General features: G+C 40.2%; 1 protein-coding gene across 14 annotated transcripts in view; it reads right to left on the bottom strand.

Annotated features, from left to right (window-relative positions):
• NCAM1 (neural cell adhesion molecule 1) overlaps positions 1 to 20,542 on the bottom strand; it is a 316,550-nt gene that overhangs the window by 124,497 nt on the left and 171,511 nt on the right. The window lies entirely within an intron of this gene.

Genomic DNA, 20,542 nt, shown 5'->3' with positions numbered 1-20,542 from the left:
ATTCCCAGATCCAAGCACTTGGTAGAAGCTCAATAAATATTTGTTCAATTAATGACTGAATAAATAACCAAACAATGCCTTAAGGTCAATCCTTCCATCCTCATTTAATAAATGAGAAAGTAGGGCTCATTGTGGTTACAAAACTTTCTCAATGTGTCACACAGGAAGCACAGTTGCAGAGCCAGGATTCAAATCCAGAAACAATGATCAAAGCTGTGAGCTTTCCACTTTCTGTGATCCTTTTCCTTCCATTACCCTCACTGCCACCTGTACACACAAAACTCACTCCCAGATGTACATATCTAACCCAGGCCTTTCTTCCTAACCTCAGACTCAGACATATAACTGCTCACTTTAAATTTCTACCTGAAAGGTTATCTCTAACAAAACTCACTATTTTTGCACTCAAACCATTTCTTTCATTCATATTCTTAAAAGTATCACCATCTATCCACATAGCCAAGCCAGAATTATGACAAACATCTTATCCATCACATTTGCCACATACACACACACACACACACACACACACACACACTCTCTCTCGCTCTCTCTCTCTGTGTCCCCCCTCCCCGCTGCCAAATCCCAGTAACAACTTTCTGTCAATTCTCTCTAAACATCTCCTCTATCTATCCTTTCCTTTAAATCACAGACATTGCGGCTGACCGTGGTGGCTCACGCCTGTAATCCCAACACTTTGGGAGGCCTAGGCGGGTGGATTACGAGGTCAGGAGTCCGAGACCAGCCTGGCCAACATAGTGAAAACTCGTCTCTACTAAAAATACTAAAATTAGCTGGGTGTGGTGGCAGGTGCCTGTAGTCCCAGCTATTCGGGAGGCTGAGGCAGGAGAATCACTTGAACCCGCGAGGCGGAGGTTGCAGTGAACCGAGAATGTACCACTGCACTCCAGCCTAGGTGACGGAGTGAGATTCTGTCTCAAAAAAAAAAAAAAAAAATTACAGACATTGCTGCAGTTTAGGCTCATATAAACCTCACCTGAACTACCAGCAATTGAATCTGCCTGGCTCGACCCTCTACAATTCATTCTCCTCTTATACCAGAGTCATCTTTAAAAAGCACAAAGATGAGGATGATGTCACTGCCTTTCTTAACACTTTGCAATGGCTTGCTATCCCAGCCAATGAGATAACTGAATAAATGCTCTTAATATGGCATGCAAAGACCTCTAGAATTTCATTCTGCCTATGTTTCCAATCTCCATTCCAGTCACATTATAGTCCTCTTTACAAACTCCTACACATACTGCAAACCCCACCCACCTCAACGAAGTCTTCCCTGATCCTTAACACTCCTCTTTGGAGCTTCTACTGTACATTATGATTTCTATAAAGGATATGCCACATTATGTGCCAAATATTTGTGTACTTGCTCGTTTCCTTTCACGATCCTTGAAGGAAGGACCAAATTTTTAATCTTTTTATGTTCAGCACCTAGAACAATGGACAGCAATGAACGTTCAATATACTTTTGTTGATTAAATGAATAAGTAACAGTTACAAATGCTCCATGTTCCTATATCTGAGCCAATTTCATAAAGAGCATGAATAAAAGCAAAATCAACCTGGCTAAGGATGGGCCTAGTCCATAAAGAGCAAAAGCATGTAAAGGTAGTGCTTACCTGCCAAGGCAAAGTGCTCTGAAGGAGAACATGTTGGAAATACGCATTTTTAAAGCATCACATGGATATTTTTAGAGCATATTACACTGATTTGTTTCATATGTTGGCTTGGAAAAGAGAAGTTGCCAAGGGGATTGTGGCAGTTGTAGTTTCCACTTGTTAAAAGAAATGGAAACCATAATGCCCAAAGCAGAAATGCACAGATGCAGTATGGTGGAAACACAGCCCATCCACAGCAAGACTTCTGCAGCCTTTACACCTGGGTTTTGTTTGCAAAGGCAGGGCCTATGATGCCCCATACATGGGGTACATCAAAGAAGTAAGACCAGAGCTGTGATGCTGAAGTTCCAACAGCAACTTTGCAGCACCCCAGGCTCCCATGAGAGATGCCCTCCTAAAACTCTTTAAAAAGGATTCTTAAATTTTTGGATGCTTTCAACCATTTCTTATATTTTTCTGGAACCCACTGCAAATGTACACTTAAATGACCCATTCTAGGGTGTGTCACAGGCATGTTTTATGTACTTAGAGATGATCAAATGCCCAGTGTGCCTCCTCCATCCCTTTCCCCTCCCACCCCCAAGCTTGCAGCTCTGCTGGGGATCTTTCTGCTCTATGGTTCACTCCTACATCCATTCTCCATCCTTCCCAAGTCAGCTGCTCAGCCCAGTGGACTGGTAAGCTGATGGGATTTAGAACTTGCTACACTGGGGATAAGAACAGACCACTATAACCGATGAGTAACAAAGCTCAGAAAACTGAAGGCTAAGAGCTGCTGGTATGGGCCTGGCTCTGCTAGCAAAACCTTGCCCTTGCATGAAAAGCTTTCCATGAAAATTGATGATAGAAACGGAAGGGCAGGAAAAAGAGACCGCTGCAGATTCCTTTTTTCCTATCATTTCAACTTCATGCAATAGTGAGTGGAATGCTGGGCTCTCAGAATGTGTGCACCAATCAGGAAGTTCTATGGCTTTTTCTACACAATGGCAAACCTGCCTTAAAAGTAAAAAAATTCATTGAATTTCTCAAGTAGGGGAAGGTCTCCTGACCATATCCAATTGACTAGTCATTTTCAGCCTCCCCAGAAGTGAGTATATTTTCACTTACAGGCAATGCTTTCAGGATCATGAAGATGGTCAATTCAATGTGGCCATATTTTCTCTCTTGAGCTCCAATATGTGCTGCCTGACTGGGTTGTGGCTTTTGAAAATTGACAAGCATCCCACAGCTTCATTCTCTCTTTTGCAAGAGATTTTCTATCCAGACTTTATACTTCTTTCCATTTGGTTGCAGCTAGCATTTTTCAAGTTATGGCCATTCCCCTTGTACATTTAGGATTCAGGTCATTAAGAGCCAGAGGACTGACAGATTCATTATTCTTAGGCTTGTCATCTCAGAATGTCAACGTGGGTCATGAAGTCCCACTGAGGAGCATTAGCACCATTACCTGGCTTTGTACAGTTTTGTGCTCAATACTGCTTTGTCTCACTGGCCATAGCCTGCTCCTACTACTTATTAGACCAAGGTCACATCCATTAGCCAGGCATTCGAGGTCTTCACACTTTAACTGACCACACCTCAACTATCTGGGCTTCCTCTCCCATAATTCCTGATGTGGACACTCAGGATGAGGCTTTGATCATTGCTTCCTCCTTGCCCAGCTCATCTTTCCCCTTCTTCCTAGTCTGATGATATTCTATCCTTAATCCACTCAAACTCTTCCCAAATCCCTCTTCCTTCACAAGGTCTCCTGATACTGCTTCAGTTTCCAGAGTTTCTCTCTCTCTCTCATTCTCTTTCTTTCCATGTTCCTGCAATAAAAACTGCCCAACAGTTTGGGAACAGAAAGAAGATACTCCATCTTTTATAAATTCTAACTGGCTGATGTCGGTTTGTCTTGCCTCCCCAAATGAGTTAAAATTTTTTAATGGCAGGGAAAGGGTCCTATGCTGTTGACTCCTTCCAGTGCCTATATTGGTGCTGGCATATGAATGAAAGATGCTTAATAAAGCCTTGTTGAGTTGAATTAAATATAGCAACTTGGATGAAAAAGCATACTCTCAACAGGAAATCCCAAGTGAGCAGGCTGGTGTCACAGCTCAGAGAGGCACACATATGAACCCAAGGGACTCATGCAGTTTCCATATAGACAGGGCCACCACCAGCCCTTCGCCACAAACCATTCCTTTGCCTCAGCCAAATAAATTAATCATAAATCATTTTAAACTAGAATGTATGGTTCAATCCATTTTTTTCAAAAATAATATTTACATTGCTTGATATATTAATTAATATTCTTTACAACTCACAGATAAATTCACCGAAATTGGTCTTTCCCAAAAGAGAGATTTATCTTTATTTTTCGCAATTGATTTTTACCTTAGAAATGTTTATTTATTTTTTTATTTTAAATAAAGCAGACTTTGAATTCATTTTCCTTTCAGTTCTAAACTAGCTGGACAAATGGAGTACACTGCTGCCTTGATTTTCCCTGCTCCCCACTTTTTGATCATTTTCATCCTCTTAAATTCTCACTTTTATGCAAATGACTCCCAAATATATGCTGCCCAATTTTACCTTTCTTCTGAGAGTCAATCCCACATATACTACGAGAATATCTCTTTTTCAAATAAAATTCAATAAAAGAAGTCCACAACTTCGTATTCCAAAATTCTATTTGTGAGGCTGTTTGAAATTTATAATTCATTTTCCATAGAAACTGCACTATAAATAGTAATTCAGTTTGTTCTCTGGCTAGGAAACGAAGTTTGGCTAATCCATCTGCAATGAAAAGTAGCAGAAAGCAATATGGTAACAGTATCAGTAATTAAACGGAACACTAAAAAGTGAAGGTAAAAAAATAAATTTTTCCTAGTTGTTCGTAATTAAAGAAAAACAGTTTTATTTAGAGACAGACAGGGAAACAGAAATTGTGGAGATCTTGAGGACTTCTCGTCACTGGCACCCAGTTCTAAATCTTGCAAGTTTTACACCTACCTCCTCAACTCAGCCACCAGCCCTTCTGATCCTTCCTTCATCTTATTTCTTCCATTTATCTACTGTCCCACTTCCTCTGCCCTGTCCTCAGCCAGATGTTATCTTCCCTTATTTGGATTATTATAATGGTTTCCCAGTGGGTTTTTTGAATCCAATCTCTTCCTTAATATCACTATGCATGTGGCGCTCCAATGAATCCCTCAACATATGTTTACTCTTGTCATTGCTCTCATCAGCAGGATGTCACATGCCCATCACATCAGAAAGGCACAGCCCTAGCCAGGCTTTGCTGTGGGAATATGCACCCTTGTCTTGAAGGAAGGCCCCCTCACTGGCAGGCCCCACCCAGGGTCCAGCAGAGGTACTGGCTCCCATCCAAAGTAGTCCAGGCACTTTCAAATGACTTTCAGGATTCTTGGTCTGAAGGAAGCATAGGCAATTTGTTCCCTTTGGAAGTCCCCGACTAGTTGGTCTGGTCTTGGAAGACCAGAAAGTGATGTTCCACTTTGGTTACTGCAGGATCCTTTTAGAGAGGAGCTGAGATGCTGGAGCTCTCAGCCCAAGGAGGAGAGTGAGGAGGTGAGACAGTCACTCATTGGCTTCTGCCTTATCTTGCTGCCCACTGACCTCTCTGAGAAGAGTGAAGAACTCCATTCATATGGTTGTGCAGAGAAGTAACCCAGCAGAGTGGAGGAACCCTTGCCTTGGAGCAAAGCAGCTTTCCTGAGACTTGGAAGAGTCTTCACTGTGAACAAAGGGGACAATAATTCCCTCCACCCAAAACTGCTGCAAGAATTGAGTGAGCAGGTTTGAAAGTACCTATGGTGATGCCTGACAAAAACATTCATTCAGTTATGCATCAATTCAATCTAAGATAAAGAGACGTACTAAAGCTTTGGGTCAGAGCCTTTGAATCCTTACCTAACGTTAGCAAAAATTTTCACTTGGATGAATGCCCACTTCCTCACCTTGGGGCTGGAATTCAAGCAGAATCTTGTTTGGTGTTGTACCCTTCATTCTGCCTCACTAAGAGAATTACTAATTTACAATCAGATCCAAAAAATATACAGAAATTAAGAGGACAGAAAAATCCAAATGAGATATGGAGTTTGATCTAGTTAATTAAAAAAAAAAAAAGGTCCACAAACAAACAAAAAATGACCCGGCCAGAACTGGCCCAGGCGACTGATCTGGCCAGCTGGGAGTAGGGCAGCAGCCTGTTATCATGGCAACATAAGCATCCTAATCCTGGGACAGGAAAGCAGAGAAGGAGGTGGCTGCTGGGAGCCACACCTGCACGTCCAAACTGCCCCAGTCCAGATGACCAGGGCTCTGTTTTCCCTAGGTGCCCAGGTCAGGCTTCTCCTCAGATTCCATTAAGGAAAATGAAAGGAGGGGAGAGAAGATGTTTATCTGCTTCTATTCTCTGTGTGGTACTCAAAAAATATGCATTTTAGGATTAATTGTTGTAAAACATGATATCTGTAGAGCATTCATCCATTTTTAAAGTGTTTTCACCTGTAGTATTTTATAAAACTCTAACAACTGGCACAGGTATGATTGTATTATTCCCGCTTTGCAGAATATGCAGCCTAGAGTAGTGGCCATGGACAGACAACTTATACCCTCTGAACCATGTGTTTTTCATGGCATAATGTGGATGATAAGACTTGCCTGACTATATGAAACTGTAAATGGCATAGCTTTAAATGTTATAAAAATGTCATCATGTAAATTCCTGGCCAGCGTCATTCTCACCATATAGCATCTGGCACTGAGGTGATGCCCAATAAATGATATGTCCTATCTGGCTATGTTACGTATTTGTAGAGGAGCTGTCCCTGTTACAAGATTCTGGGGTTGTTCAGAAACTATGGGAGATGGCTGGAAACAAAGACTGTAATTGCAATCTGCGTTTCTGAATCTCCCATTAGCAGAGTCGTCCCACCTACTGTGCTGAGAGGTGACCTCATTAGAGAAGAGGAACCATCAGTGGAAAACTCAAAGCCTCCAGAACCCTCTGGCAGTTGAGCCTGTGCTTGGGGAAAGCTTTCAGCAGCTGTCGCTGACAATGGGCTTCTGTCCTCCACTCCTGCAAAGGCCTTTGCTCCTCCCATGAGCTAGCCGTTTTTGTTTTGTTTTATCCTCAAGCAAGATGGCTGCTGATTGCAATGAGCTCAGAATAGCAGAAAGTAATTAAAAATTCATTTAAAAATCTATCGCGGTTTAACATCTACATTAAGAACACCGCTGGGGTAAATAAGCTGGCATCATCTTTAGTAAGGAAAGGAAAAAGAAGAATTCAGACAGTCTGTTGCACATAGTGTAGGAACAGATAAACCGAATTGCAGCTGGCCTTTATACAAGTTTTGTAGGCCTTTTCCTGAAAATGCAAGTGATCACTGCAGAAGCCAGCATATTTTCAAGAGAATTTGTAGCAATATAATGGCACAACTAGGAAACTTATCAATTGAGATCATTCTTCAGGAAAATGGATCTCATGTTTTCAAAGAGGCACGCCCATTCCTGAACAGCTCCCTTTAGAGGCCAGTGACAAATGGTGTTAAAGGGTTGACACTTCAATAAGCAGGTGTTTTGTTTTGTTTTTTCCTAAGACACAGACCCCTCACTTATCCCACTGTATTAGGAACCTTTCCATATTGATTATCTGGGATTTGAACCAGCCAGTGATAGGTAAACCAACCTGCTAAGGTAGTAACAGAGGACCCTTGGCTTCCCTCTATCCCACAAAGCCTTCGCTAGGCCTTGTCCAGTCCCAGATGGCCTGTGCCTAGCAACCATTGCCATCAACTCCATCACTGCCCCGGCCCCAGTATCTCACAATCATTCACTAGAAGCAAATTCCATTGGAATATAGACAGATAGTCTCTGCAAGCAAGTTCACATTCAAAGATATTTTCTGAAAGTTTTGTTTTAAACTCTTGTAGAAAAAATAATACTGAAAGCCCATTACTGAAAATAAGTAAACTTCGTTACGTGATCTGTATTTTCACTCCTGAGCTGTGTGTTCTGGGTCCAAACAATACTTTATATCAATTTGGAAGAGTGTCTCGGTGGCAACAGGAATCCAATGAGGAATATAATAAAACAGGTTCATTTAGCAATCGGATCACCTTATTATCATTACCACATTACCCATTTTATCTTAAAATTTATGTTCATTTTCAGAACCAACAACCCATTCTGCTCATTGTATTCAAAGGCAACACACATATTTTATGTTTAAAGTAACTTGCACTCCAATCTAGGAAATAAATATCAAATCAATTTACTTTCTCTTTCTTCGCCCAACACTGAAAGCAAATGTCAAGTGTTATAAAGCTCCCCAATGATGTCAATAATTTTATTAAAAATTGAGATTTAATATCTCTTCTCGTACTCTTGATAGAGGCATTAAAGTAGGTAGAGCTATAAAACTAATAACCTATTTTTCACAGCAAATATTTTCATTCACCTGGGGCAGAGTAAACCAAGGCCTTTATGGCATCGTTAAGCCAGATTATGAGCAATTTTGATTAAAACCAAAGACTCTGACATTTTCCAACCCAAAAAAGGAGTGTCACCAGAGTCAATTTCTATGACGATGCTTGTTTCCAGAAAAATAAATCCTGATGCTGGTGCCTCAAGAACTGCCTCGGGAGAGGGTTATTTGCTTTTAGATGTGCCTAAATTATCACAGACTCTTACCACTTCATGGCCTGTTTCTCAGGGGGTGGAGGAAAGTGGGGGTGGGGTGGGGTCCATGCTCCCAATCACACAAGGATAACGCCATTCTGACCTCAATTAACACACACATGAAGTGAAAATAGAAACCCTTCTTTACATGGACCTGGAAAATATTAAAAGCTAACCTTTTTCCAATTGTATAGCAATGAAGAAGACCACGGATAGACAGGTGTTTAAAAAGAAGAGGAGAGAGCCAATAAGACAGGATAACAGTGTTCACTTGCCCACTATTCACAATGTTGGAGTTGTCTTCATTAATATGGTTAAGAGTATTTTAAAGTTTCTAAGATGAAAGATTGAGTGGGAAATTCTGATTTTTCCTTTTTGCAATTGTTCCAGAAACAAATACTAGATCATTTCACATAATGTAGTGAATGGGTATCGTAATGCCAGTGTTGAGCATGATTCCTGAATTGTATCACGTTTTTGACATTTGTGCTTTTTATATTTAGGGAAATGTGATTTGATCTAGCTCAGATTCAAATATAAAGAATAATCATCACATTTTACAACAAAGGTCTGTTTTGTGAATTCTTTGTTCATATTATTATATGTTTACATTTGAAGATAAGGCAGCTGCTATTGGCATTTCTGGGGTCAGTAAAATGGAAAGAGTGAATGAATGAGTGTCAGTCTTTTCTAGATAAAATGTTCAAGTAGCTTGAATCAGTGTATTACGAATTCTTATTTTCCATATTAAGCTAAGAGGAGGTATCTATGTTTCTCAGGTTATGAGTTAGACAGTGAATTGCTGTAAGGTCAATCCAATGTTGCACGCCAATTAAGATGACTGACATAACATAATGAGTCTTGATTCCTGATCACGCAGATTGGTTGGAGGACTCTCCACCCTGAATGAAATTGCCAAGGACTCAGTGATACCACAATGGCTATGATCATTAACATTTGTCAACACCCATTATGCCCCAGGCTCTTTACATACACGATTTGTGATTTCTTTTCATCCTTTTACTACTCTTTGACACATGTACTGTATTTTTCCCATTTTACGGTGGAGAAATCATAGCTTTAAAAGTCTAAAAAGTTTGTTAAAGGCTATACAGGACATATTCTGCTGACCCAGAAAATACAAATGCTGAACCGATCTTTATAATTAAAATCCAACATAACATTGCCTTGGGTAATGAGTAGGGTCAGCTCTTTTTCTCTTAGGTTGCTGCATTACTGTAAATTAAGGGCTTTTAAGCAGTAACTTTAATGTATTAGTGGTTATTCCATTTTCTAAAATATATACATCTTTTTCTAATTACAATAAAATTTCTCTTATTCTACATGGTCACAGGATGGACTATTCTGATTCATAAAGCATTCTCGTTAATAAAGTGTTAGGGGAATACTGCTCATCTTTAAGAAGTAGAACAAAATCATATGCTTCACATAAATGAAGTGCACACCTTAATTTTTCTTTGATGACTCGGGAGACACATGGAGGACTGTAACGGCCGAGGGTCATCACGACAAAGACCAGTTATAATTACACGAGGAAATCAAGAGAGCACTATGTTACAGAGATTTCTGGCTGTTAGAATCTTAGATCTGAAGAGCTGGAAGGCACCTCAGAGATCTCCCATCTAAGTCTATTATTTACATATTAGAAACCAGACACCCAGACTACTGGCAGGCTAGTGACTGAGCCAAGGTCATTTGACCATCCAGTGGCAGCCACACAGTAACACGCACACACTGGGACCAGTTTTGCTATGCTAAGTCATATTGATCCCACTTATCACAATCAAAACAAAATGAAAAAAGAAAAGATATGCTGTCACTTGCCTTCTAAATTTGTTGATTTCCAAGCAACCATGGATCTCTACTTGTTTATGTTTTCTGTGACAGCTCTTTCCTGGATCTTCATTTTCTTATCACTACTTCCACAGCACAACTAATACACACAATAACATGCTGCAAATAAGACACAGCAAGGGACAGGCCCTTTCTCTGAACAGTTTCTGGTTTTTCTTTTCTTCTTCAGCACAGTTTTTATCAGGACTAAAATGTGGAGAGGAGCTTCTACCAAGCATTCGATTCCAGCCCTGCAATTTAACTTGCCAGGTTTAACTGGGGGATGATTAATCAATTACTTACTTAGCTGGCAAGCATTTTCCTGTCACTTAAATCATATTTAATTTCAATCTATTATAATCCATTATCAGTGCTGAGCCAAAACCCTTGATGCATTATTTGCTTATGAGATGGTTTCACACATACAACAGCATCAAAGTACTCAGGTCCCATGTATATTTACAGTTGATGGACTGCCTCTGTTAAGATGTGGTTCATGTACACACTTTAGAGTTTTCTATATTTTACAACTTTAACATATCCGGCGCCATTTACTACCAAGTCAAAAACCACCGGAACAATCTAGATCAATAGTCTATTTAATCTGAAAAGTCATCCTTCATGTGAGATGGGATTTAAATATTTTTTTGAAAATCATCCAGATCTTTTATTCTCACCTCTGTCACAACAAAAGCCTCAATTCTAAAACTATTGGAGACATAAAAGCCAAATGCAATGTATGAAACCTAATTGAATCCTAGTTTGGGGAAAAAAATACATAATACATTTCGGAGGGATAATTGCACTGGGTATTACACGATACTAGAGAATTCGTGTTAATTTTCTTACGTATGAAAATGGCATTGCAGTTATGTAGGTGAATGACCTTATTTTAGAGATTATATCCTTATTTTTAGCAGATACAACTCTGAGATACAGTCATTATTCAGCAGTTAGGTGTCATGATGTCTGCATCCCTTTAAATTTTCAGAAAAAAAAGTATAGAAAGAGCAAATATGGAAAACATTAATTTGAATCTACCTGGTTGGTAAATAGGTATCCACTGTACTATTTTTTCCGATTTTTAAAATTCGTTTGAAAATTTACAGTAAAAATTGAAAATAACTAACGTATCATTTCAAACGATACGTTAGTATCCTAACTCTAAATTGCTTGGTTTACACACACCCTCCAGAGAACAGAAAGCCACTGTTTCCGGAAGGTGGCAAGACAGCAGCAGATGGCAGAGAAAACAGCTCTGTTTCCTCAAATGATTCTCCAATCAGCAAAGATAAACACAGCAAATGGGGACTGCAGTTAAAGGTAGGTGAGGATAGAGTATGAGGGCACCCAGCTACTTTGCACATGTTCCTGTGTCCAGGTCCTGGCAATCTCTACCTGGGTTGTTAAAGGAGCATGCATATGAACCACAAACACACTGGGACCTGTCCCCTAGGCAGTGTGGCAAAGAGAAGAGGGAGGCTAGCATACTACAGACATGCAGATGTCCCAATTTTCAAAAGGGGGTAAAAAGTTACATACTCAGAGAACACAGTGGTTTAAAACTTATGTTTCTGCATCCTTTGAAACCATCTTGTCGTTCACTCTAGGGATTTATGTGGTGGGCATGCCCTAGTACATTTCCTAATGACATACTCTAATGTCAAAAAGCCTGCTCATGTGACACTTACAGCTGCCCCCAAATTTACCCTTCCGTGTCTCAGTTTCCTAACATATTCCTCCCAACACAGGAATAGAATTCCTATCTCATAGGCTCCCCATGAGAAATAAATGAAATAACATTTGTAAAGAGCCTAGTACTAAGCCTGTTACTGGGGAGGCACCCAATAAGTGGTAGTCACAGTTACCACTAGAATCAATGTGTTTGACTGTATGTCTTATGATAATCTTCTAGCCCAGGTGGAAAAATTAGGGGCCGTTTGTCAAAACAGTTAAGCTTATTCCCATCCAGTTAAAAAACTGTACCTCAAGAGGGTTGATAAATGGATCGATGTCAACCTAGAAGGAGGTCGCAAGTGTTCCAGTAATTTGTCTTAATCCTTCTTTCAACTCCTACTTTTATATATGACTAGAATGAGCATCTAAAAGTGAGCTGTCAAAATATGGATGACAAAAAAATTGCAGACAACCGATATACGAGAGATCACTAAAGCAGGGTGAGTACAGCCCCGAGAGGTATACAAGGTGGCTCACTATGATGTGGGAAGGCAGTACTTGAGCACTTTCTGTCTATTTTTAAACTAAAATCCCTTAAGCTTCACTGACTTTTGTTTGTTTGTTTGTTTTGAGACGGAGTCTCCCTCTGTCGCCAGGCTGGAGTGCAGCGGCACAATCTCAGCTCACTGCAACCTCCGCCTCCTGGGTTCAAGCAATTCTCCTGCCTCAGCCTCCCAAGTAGCTGGGACTACAGGCACACACCACCACGCCCAGCTATTTTTTCTTTTTCTTTTTTTTTTTTTTTTGGCATTTTTAGTAGAGGCAGGGTTTCACCACGTTAGCCAGGATGGTCTCGATCTCCTGACCTCATCATCTGCCCACCTCGGCCTCCCAAAGTGCTGGGATTATAGGTGTGAGCCACCGCACCCGGCCAGCTTCACTAACATTTTAAATGCACTGACTCACAGCGATACTGCCACCTGGTCTGTAACTGGGAGGACAGCATGTCATGCCAGGGATGCGAGTCTAAGGGCAGAGTAGGTCATCACAGCAGAGGACTGGAGGGCCTTCTCTCATCTGTTTTTCTCTTCCCCGTATTATCACACACAGCCTTTTAGTTGAGCTCTGTTAAGTGGATTTATGCAATACATTTTCTAGTTTTAACTAAACCAATCTTCCCTAAATGAACAGCTGGCTTACAAAAAAGATTCCCACAAAAACATATTGTATTGAAGATAATACTAATAATGAAAGCATAAGTGAACAACAGGAAGATAGCAGAACGGATAGTTCTACTATTCCTTGTATGAGCACTATGTTCGTCCTACCAGATAAAAACAACAATGATTTAATAAAATCTGATCAGAAAAAACAAAAAAAAGAAATCCTCAGTATGATGTGAAATATGAATTTAATTCACTATTTGTATCTTGCCTTTAGTATATACTATGCCTTGAGGTATTAGCTAATGACACATACATATAATTTATAAAATAATAAATACACATATATGGAAGGAGAACACGCAAAAGTTACTTACAAATGAAGTAATCAATCAAAACCATTTGGAGAAAATAATCAAGACTCATAAAGCTCAAAATAAGCTGGAATGTGGGCCAATTTTAACCATAATGAAACATAAACAAGATTAATGCAAAGTCCTACATCGAGGGTCAAAAAATCCAATATACAAGTACAGGATGCGGGAGGCTTGACTCCAAAGCAATGCATGTTATAAAAGGCCTAAGGTTTACAGCTGACCATCAGCTTTATGCCAAGTAACTATGTGCAGCAGCTAACAAAATCTCAGGCTGCCTTCCTTGGGGGATGTCTAGTGTCTAAAACTAGAGAGGAAATGGCTTCACTTCATAATGCTGGACCACAGGTGGAAGGCTGTGCTCAGTTTTACCAGAAACACTGACCTATTTGAGCCCATCCATGGGACAGTGTTCAACTATGGCTTCCACAGAGAGGTTTCCTACACCTGTAAAAGGCTGGCCTAGAAGACCTCCAAGATAATCTTAACTCTGAGCTCTATGAGTCCCTGAGGACACAGGAGGCAGGGTCTGGATGATATGAGGAGCGAAATTTAAACAACTCAGCTTGTTGTACATGGCAGATAGTCCACGCAAATGTAATTCCATGACAGTGGGAGCTGCTTCTTCATCTTTGTCCTGTTCGCTGTTGCAACCCATACTGGAGACAGTGCCTGGCATCTAATTTGTGCTCTGCAAATGTTTGTGATCATGGTGACAAACTGCTTATCACTTGAGGTATGAAGCGGCTGCAAGGGTTTGATCTCCAGGGAATTTCCAACTCTAAGATGTTACAATTTTTTATCTGCATATAATCTTTTCCTTGACAAATTAAAATATCACTAGAAAACAATGTTGAGCCTCTTTACAAGTTTTTAATTGAATATTCCACGTTTCTATAGGTGAGAGTCTATTTCTATCAATTTTCCAAATAATTTGGGATTTTCTTTTAAATCTTTTTTCTCCTTTCTGATGACTTTTTTTTTATTTTTTTAATTTATTTATTTATTTATTTTTTTGCTGAAAATGTACAGAAAGATTTTTGAAGCTAATTCTATTGGAAAGCTGTAGATAACAATACTTGGTTTTACTTTTCTCTACCCAAAAGTTTACAAATAACTATATAAAAACAAATGTAGTATACCAAATACTTTAGCTAAGGTTTAAAGAATAAAAAAGTAATTAAGGGCCGTGAAAATATGTGTACATGAAGAGATGGCAGACCTTGTCACATATGAAACTGATAAGTTTACAGTCAATATATGATGTTTCCTGCAACTTGACAGGACAAAAAAGAATAATTCCTTAAAAGCATTTCTGCTTGTTATGAGAAATTAGATTTTGTTAAAAAAAAAAAGACTTCATGTGGAAACAAATGGTAGAGAAAATCAATGCCCAAATAATGAAAATAAACAATATACATAAGCTAAATAGTTAGTGATCACATCCTGCTGTAGCACTGAATGTAATATTTTGTGCTGTAGCTAAACTTAAGACAATGTCACCCATCTCTTTTATAATAAATATCAAACAAAGATCTGACTTTCTTTCTGCCAGTAATAATCAGTCAATATTTTCTGTAGAACATTTCTAAATGACATTAGTAACTGTAATTTTATTTAGAAGATAAGATCTATCCAAGCAACATTGCAAGCAAGCAAGGCAGTCTGTTTGCTCTTTCAAAGAAAGCCTTGGAGAAACAGTAACCCTATTGTCTAAGAAAGGTAAGCTAAATATTACTAGGATAATGCCCAAATGGTGAAGTGCTGTCAAAGATAGGCATTGGCCATTTGCCTCCATATCAGAGTCAACCTCATCGACCTATGCTAGGCAGAGACTGGAGGGCCATCTGTGATGAGTCGGGCAGAAGGATTCCTACATTGGAAGAGTAGAGAAGTTGACCTCTGAAGGTTACTCCCAACACTAAAACTGTATGATGTTAAGAAATGCTGAAATTGTGTTTCGGCTGGATGATTAAATTCCACAGAGATTTCCGGAGTGTGTGGAAAATACATTGTTCCTTCAAAACTTAATCTAAGGGGCAAGAAAGCAGGTCATTTTTTATCGCCGTTGTACAATCACCAAGATTAAAATACAAAGAAAATCACATTCAAATATGAGTGTTATTACGCAATAAATTTGGGAAAGGAAGTGTTGTAAAAAGAGCCCAGATCATGCAAGTATCCAAATGCAAGGTGAAGTGGACGGCATGTGTCCATATCAAGAGAAATCTCAACACATGATACAAAAAATACCCTCCTCAATTCTCTGGCAGTTCCTGCTAATAGTGATGGGGCCGTCATTCTTGCTGTTTGCTATTTGAAAGCACTGAGCTGTTGGAAGACACAGGCAACACCGTGGCTCCCCAGGCCTGAGATGACAGAAGCCCATGAGTCCTGCTCCATGACAGATGCTGCACTGAGATAACCAGAAAGAATAGGAAATGCGGGGAACAGCAGCTGGGCCAGACAAATTCAACTTCCCACCTGCTGTTGATTTACACATTCATCTCTCAAACCTGATCCCTGTCCATGGAAAAACCTGCCAGCACGTCGAGAAATTAATCAATTTGGGGAAAGGGAGGGAGTTATCCATGGTCGATTTTATATTCTTTCTGTAAGCACATTTGTGTAGCACAGAGGCAGCTGAGCCTAACAACAGTGGCTTTCTCTGCTCTCTGCTGTAATCACCCATACACCTGGGACTCACAGCCCGCACTGCTGTTTTCTTAGATGAGAATGTTTTTTTTTTTTTTTTTTCCTAGGGTAAAGCTGGCTTTGGAAACTAATTAGATATGTCTGCATTTTTTGTTTGGCTCCCCGAGTATGCTACGGACATCTAATTTGCATTTCTGTCTTGTCCCTCCCTTGTCGCCTTTGTTGCTTTCTCCTTTTGTCTAAACAGAGAACAAGAATGATTTCCGAACACGACTGGTCAAACATGCTACTCTTCAGAGTGTATGTCTATATATGTATGTAAAATCCAAGTGTCTCGTTTACTGCAAAACAACCTTTATCCTGAAGAACATTTCAGCTCAAGAAAATGCTCTTTAAAAGGTCTAATTCCCTACTGTGATTTCCTTTAAAGTTCTAATTAGTTGTGCACCATAATGAATTCTGTAAATTGCAGTGTTTCATTTAAAGCTTTTAAAGTACAGAAGGCTCTAATAATGAGTTTTGCCACAATCAGTCTTTGAAGAAAGTAATTTCGACATGTAGGTTTCGTATTTTTGGAGATGTCATATATTTTAGATACAATCACAATGTTGAGTTGCAAATTAATATTTGTTGCTTAATGCCATCAAAATGTCAGATTAATGCGTAATTAACAACATTTGTACATAATGTGATTTCCTTCTTTCTGCAAAGGCCAAAAGCATAATGGAGAATTCAAGCCAAGAAACATCTTTCAACAAATATATTTTCTGAGTTCTCCTTTTAAATAACTTACTACTAGGTCTATAACTGTCTTCTTTTTAATGGTCAGCAAACAGCTGGGTTTCCAGATAACATGGAGAACATAAAATATTCATGTTATTTAAGATATTTCTATATTTTACTCATATTCTTTTATTTGCTGGTCTTGAAGGGGAAAGAAACCATGGCCACTGCCTGCTCCCACTTCCTTTTAAAGGAAAGATTTATTCCCTTCTACAATCTGTACCTGCTATGCCCTGCTTTAGGACTACTTTAAGCTACTCTGTATCCCATACCTATTTTTCAATCTTTCCTTCCCTTCTTGGATTCAATTGAAACGTGACTCTCTCTAAGCATACTGTCCACGTTCCCCCCTTCCTCAGAAGAGGCAAGAGCTGCCCTCTGTTTGGTCAGTGTCAGCCTTGGCATTCCCCTGGATACATCCTCTCTCCATGTCCCCAGTCTGACCACGCCCACAGCGCCATTCCATTCCATTCAGCTCCTCCTGTTGCAATGGGACCATTTATCCCTCTGTTGCCTATTGCCAGCCTTCCCTTTCCATTCCAAGGCCCAGGATTAAGGAATTGGAAGCCACCCTCTCCACAGCCCAGCCTCCTGCACTGCTAGCATTTTCCTAAACCCCTCAAGCCAATTCCTGGCCTCAGACCATTCCCATCATCCTTTCTACCTATTCCTCTGCCTGGGTCACAGATCACTGAGACGGAGAGAAGACAAATCTTTGTGAAGCTGGCTTATTACTGATTCAAACACTACCAACTTTGAGAAGCATGGAGGCTGCTCAGACATGCTTCACACATGCCTCCTTGTCTTCCTGACCAGACCCCACAGGAACTATTCTGTTTCCCAGTCTGCTCAAGTTCTCCTTGCTCCCCAGCCCTGTCTCACTGGAGGGCCTTGTTCCTGCACCACGGCGAAGGAGAGCCCTCTGGAGAGTGTGGACCCAGCCAGGGTCCCTTCACTGCCTCTCGCCCACCCCACAGCCCCACACACCTGTTCCTTTTCCCCTCCCACAGCTCATTTATAATTCCCAATATGAACAACATCTCCAGCCAAAATCTAAGGCAGCTGTGTATTTCTTCCTACTTGCATGTTTTGCAGTGATGGACTTCCTAAGACTACCATGTCTCAAACTGTCTCCTTTCTCAGCAGTCCCATTCTTGCCACTCATGCGATGTATTACTTTTTAAAAATTAGAGACAGGATCTCGCTTTGTTGCCCAGGCTGGCCTTGAACTCCTGGGCTCAGGCAAACCTCTCGCCTCAGCCTCCCAAGTAGCTGGGACTGCAGGCACATGTCACCACGCCCAGCCTGAATAACTTTTTAATTTCAATTTAAAGTTCACTAAAATAAAAATCCTGAGCAAGTTAAGTGTCCAGTGTCCACCCGTGCCTGCAAATTAATGTAAAAGTAAATGAAACCACAAGGTAGATTCCTTGCATTTTATCATGATACTAATTTTGGGGCACATACAAAAAGAGGTACTCCCTAGACCCATATAACATGCCAGAAAACCTGTTATCCAACCTCCCCATTACTGATCTTCAAGAAATAGCTGGCCCTGGCTTTCTCAGCAAACAGTCTAATCAGTAAGTGAAACTCTGGGTGTAAAATCACCTTGCCTCCATGGCACTGCAGGTGGCTCTGGCAGTTGCATAGTCCAGCACGTCCTTGATTTCCCATGCAGAACACAAAGGAATGTCCACAAAAGCACTGGTAAGCAGAATAGCTCCCAAACAGCTCTCGAAGGCTTAAACTGCCACTAACACTAAACATCCTGAATCAGGGGGCCTATCTAAGGAGCAAGTTCACTGCCTACCCAGGGAATACACCACCCAGCTGGCGTATTTTAAGAAGCTGAACAGTCGGAGCATCTTTATCTTGCTCTGGAGGCTGACAAGGGCTCAACACATTGCACTTCCCATGCTCAATCTCTGCAGACCCTGTTGCCCAAGTCTGTTTTCTGTGTCAAGTACCCAGTCTAGGACATACTCTCGAATCTACTAATATTACCACTTAAGAAGCACATTCTTGATGCTTTTTTACAGATGATATTTAAAAAAACATCAAAGAATGGTTGTTACTTTTTTCTTAACTTGGCTATCTGAAGGTAAACCCCACCTCTGCCTATAGAAGCTGCTCCCAGAGAAAATCTGGGACTGCAGTGAAGCCACATGGGTTGCCACAAGCTCCAGCGTTACCAAAATCTCCCTACCCACTCACCGCCTTAGCTCCCACCCTTTCCACTATTCTCACACAGTTAGCAGCACCCAAGAGAACTTTGGGAAAACAGCCCTTTTTCACCATCAGAACCTCAAGTCAATGACGGGTAAGGTCTTGTTCCCATAGCCCTATAGCTCAGGTACTGTTCTCCCTTGCCTGATCCAGTGTGCCCCAGAGATGAGTGGGAGGAAAAACAGAAACCTTCTGCTACTCAGGACCATAGGGTGTTTTCTTCTTCTTGGTATGCATTATTGCAATAAAATAAGCTTCTTCCAAGCAACAAAGCAACACGATTTGAATTCATGACTAATCTTGAGCTCACATCATTTACATGAAATGATACACATTATGAAAATACTTGCAATTGTGTGTCACAAAAGACAATCATTCTAGTGTGAGGGTGATGGGGAGTGCAGGGGGAACATGGGCTTCCACAGCCTTCTGCCCTGAATTTTTAGGAAAGACAAGTAGGGAAGAGAAAGGATGCTGGGTTATAGGACAGGGAATAGGAATCCGACAGCCACTAAGCCTCAAGATGAGTGTTCAGCCTTAAGGAGCCACTAATTCTTGGCTTGGCTGTGTTGAAAATTTAATAATATAAGAGACAGTGCAAATTGACTTTTGGAATGGATATACACATCCATTCATCCAATCAAAAGATATGGTGGGAAAGTTGTACACATGTTCATGGCAACCCAGTAGCAAAGAAGTGAAAGCAGCCCTGATGTCCATCGGTGGGTGAATGGATAAACAAAATGTGGTCTATATTTACAATGAAATATTATTCAGACTTAAAAAAGGAAAAAAATCTGGTTACATGGGAAAATATGGATGAGCCATGAGGCTATTATGCTACGTAAAATAATGCAGTCATAAAAAGACAAATACTATGTGATTCCACCTATGCGAAGTATCTAAAGTAGTTTAATTCTTACAAACAGAAAGTAGAAGAGTTTGCCAGGGCCTGAGGTGGAAAGGAAAAGGAAAGTTCTTTAATGGGTATAGACTTGCAGTTTTACAAGATGGAAAAGTTCTGGAGATCTATTTCGCAACATTGTTAAAATACTTAACACTACTGAAGGGTATACTTAAAAATGGCTAACATGGTCAATTTTATATGGTTTTTATTTTGCCACAGAAAAAAGGCAAAGAGACAAAAAAGAATATATGGTAGGTGGATGTGATTAGCAGATACAAGATTATAAATTTTCTCATTTGGCAAAGAACCGAAATGGCCTCTCACCTATCATGACACATATTTAATGAACTCATTATTAGTTGAATTACTTTTGCTTCAAAGTCTGGAGCCAAAGCAATATTAACACCCCCTCACCTTTTTATTTAATATTTTGGTCTTTACACAGCTTAACTGTGAAATGTCTGTAATTTCTCTCCAAGTTTGTGAGCTGCTGACAAAAACTCATAAACGCAAAGATTCCCCCCGACTTTCTCCCCCATCACACACATAAACCTGAGTCTCATTCAA

Source organism: Pongo abelii, chromosome 9, assembly GCF_028885655.2.
Source record: "Pongo abelii isolate AG06213 chromosome 9, NHGRI_mPonAbe1-v2.0_pri, whole genome shotgun sequence".
NCBI classification, from domain to species: Eukaryota; Metazoa; Chordata; class Mammalia; order Primates; family Hominidae; genus Pongo; species Pongo abelii.
The sequence above is the reverse complement of the archived record's forward strand: the minus strand, read 5'-3'. Positions and strand labels throughout refer to the sequence as shown.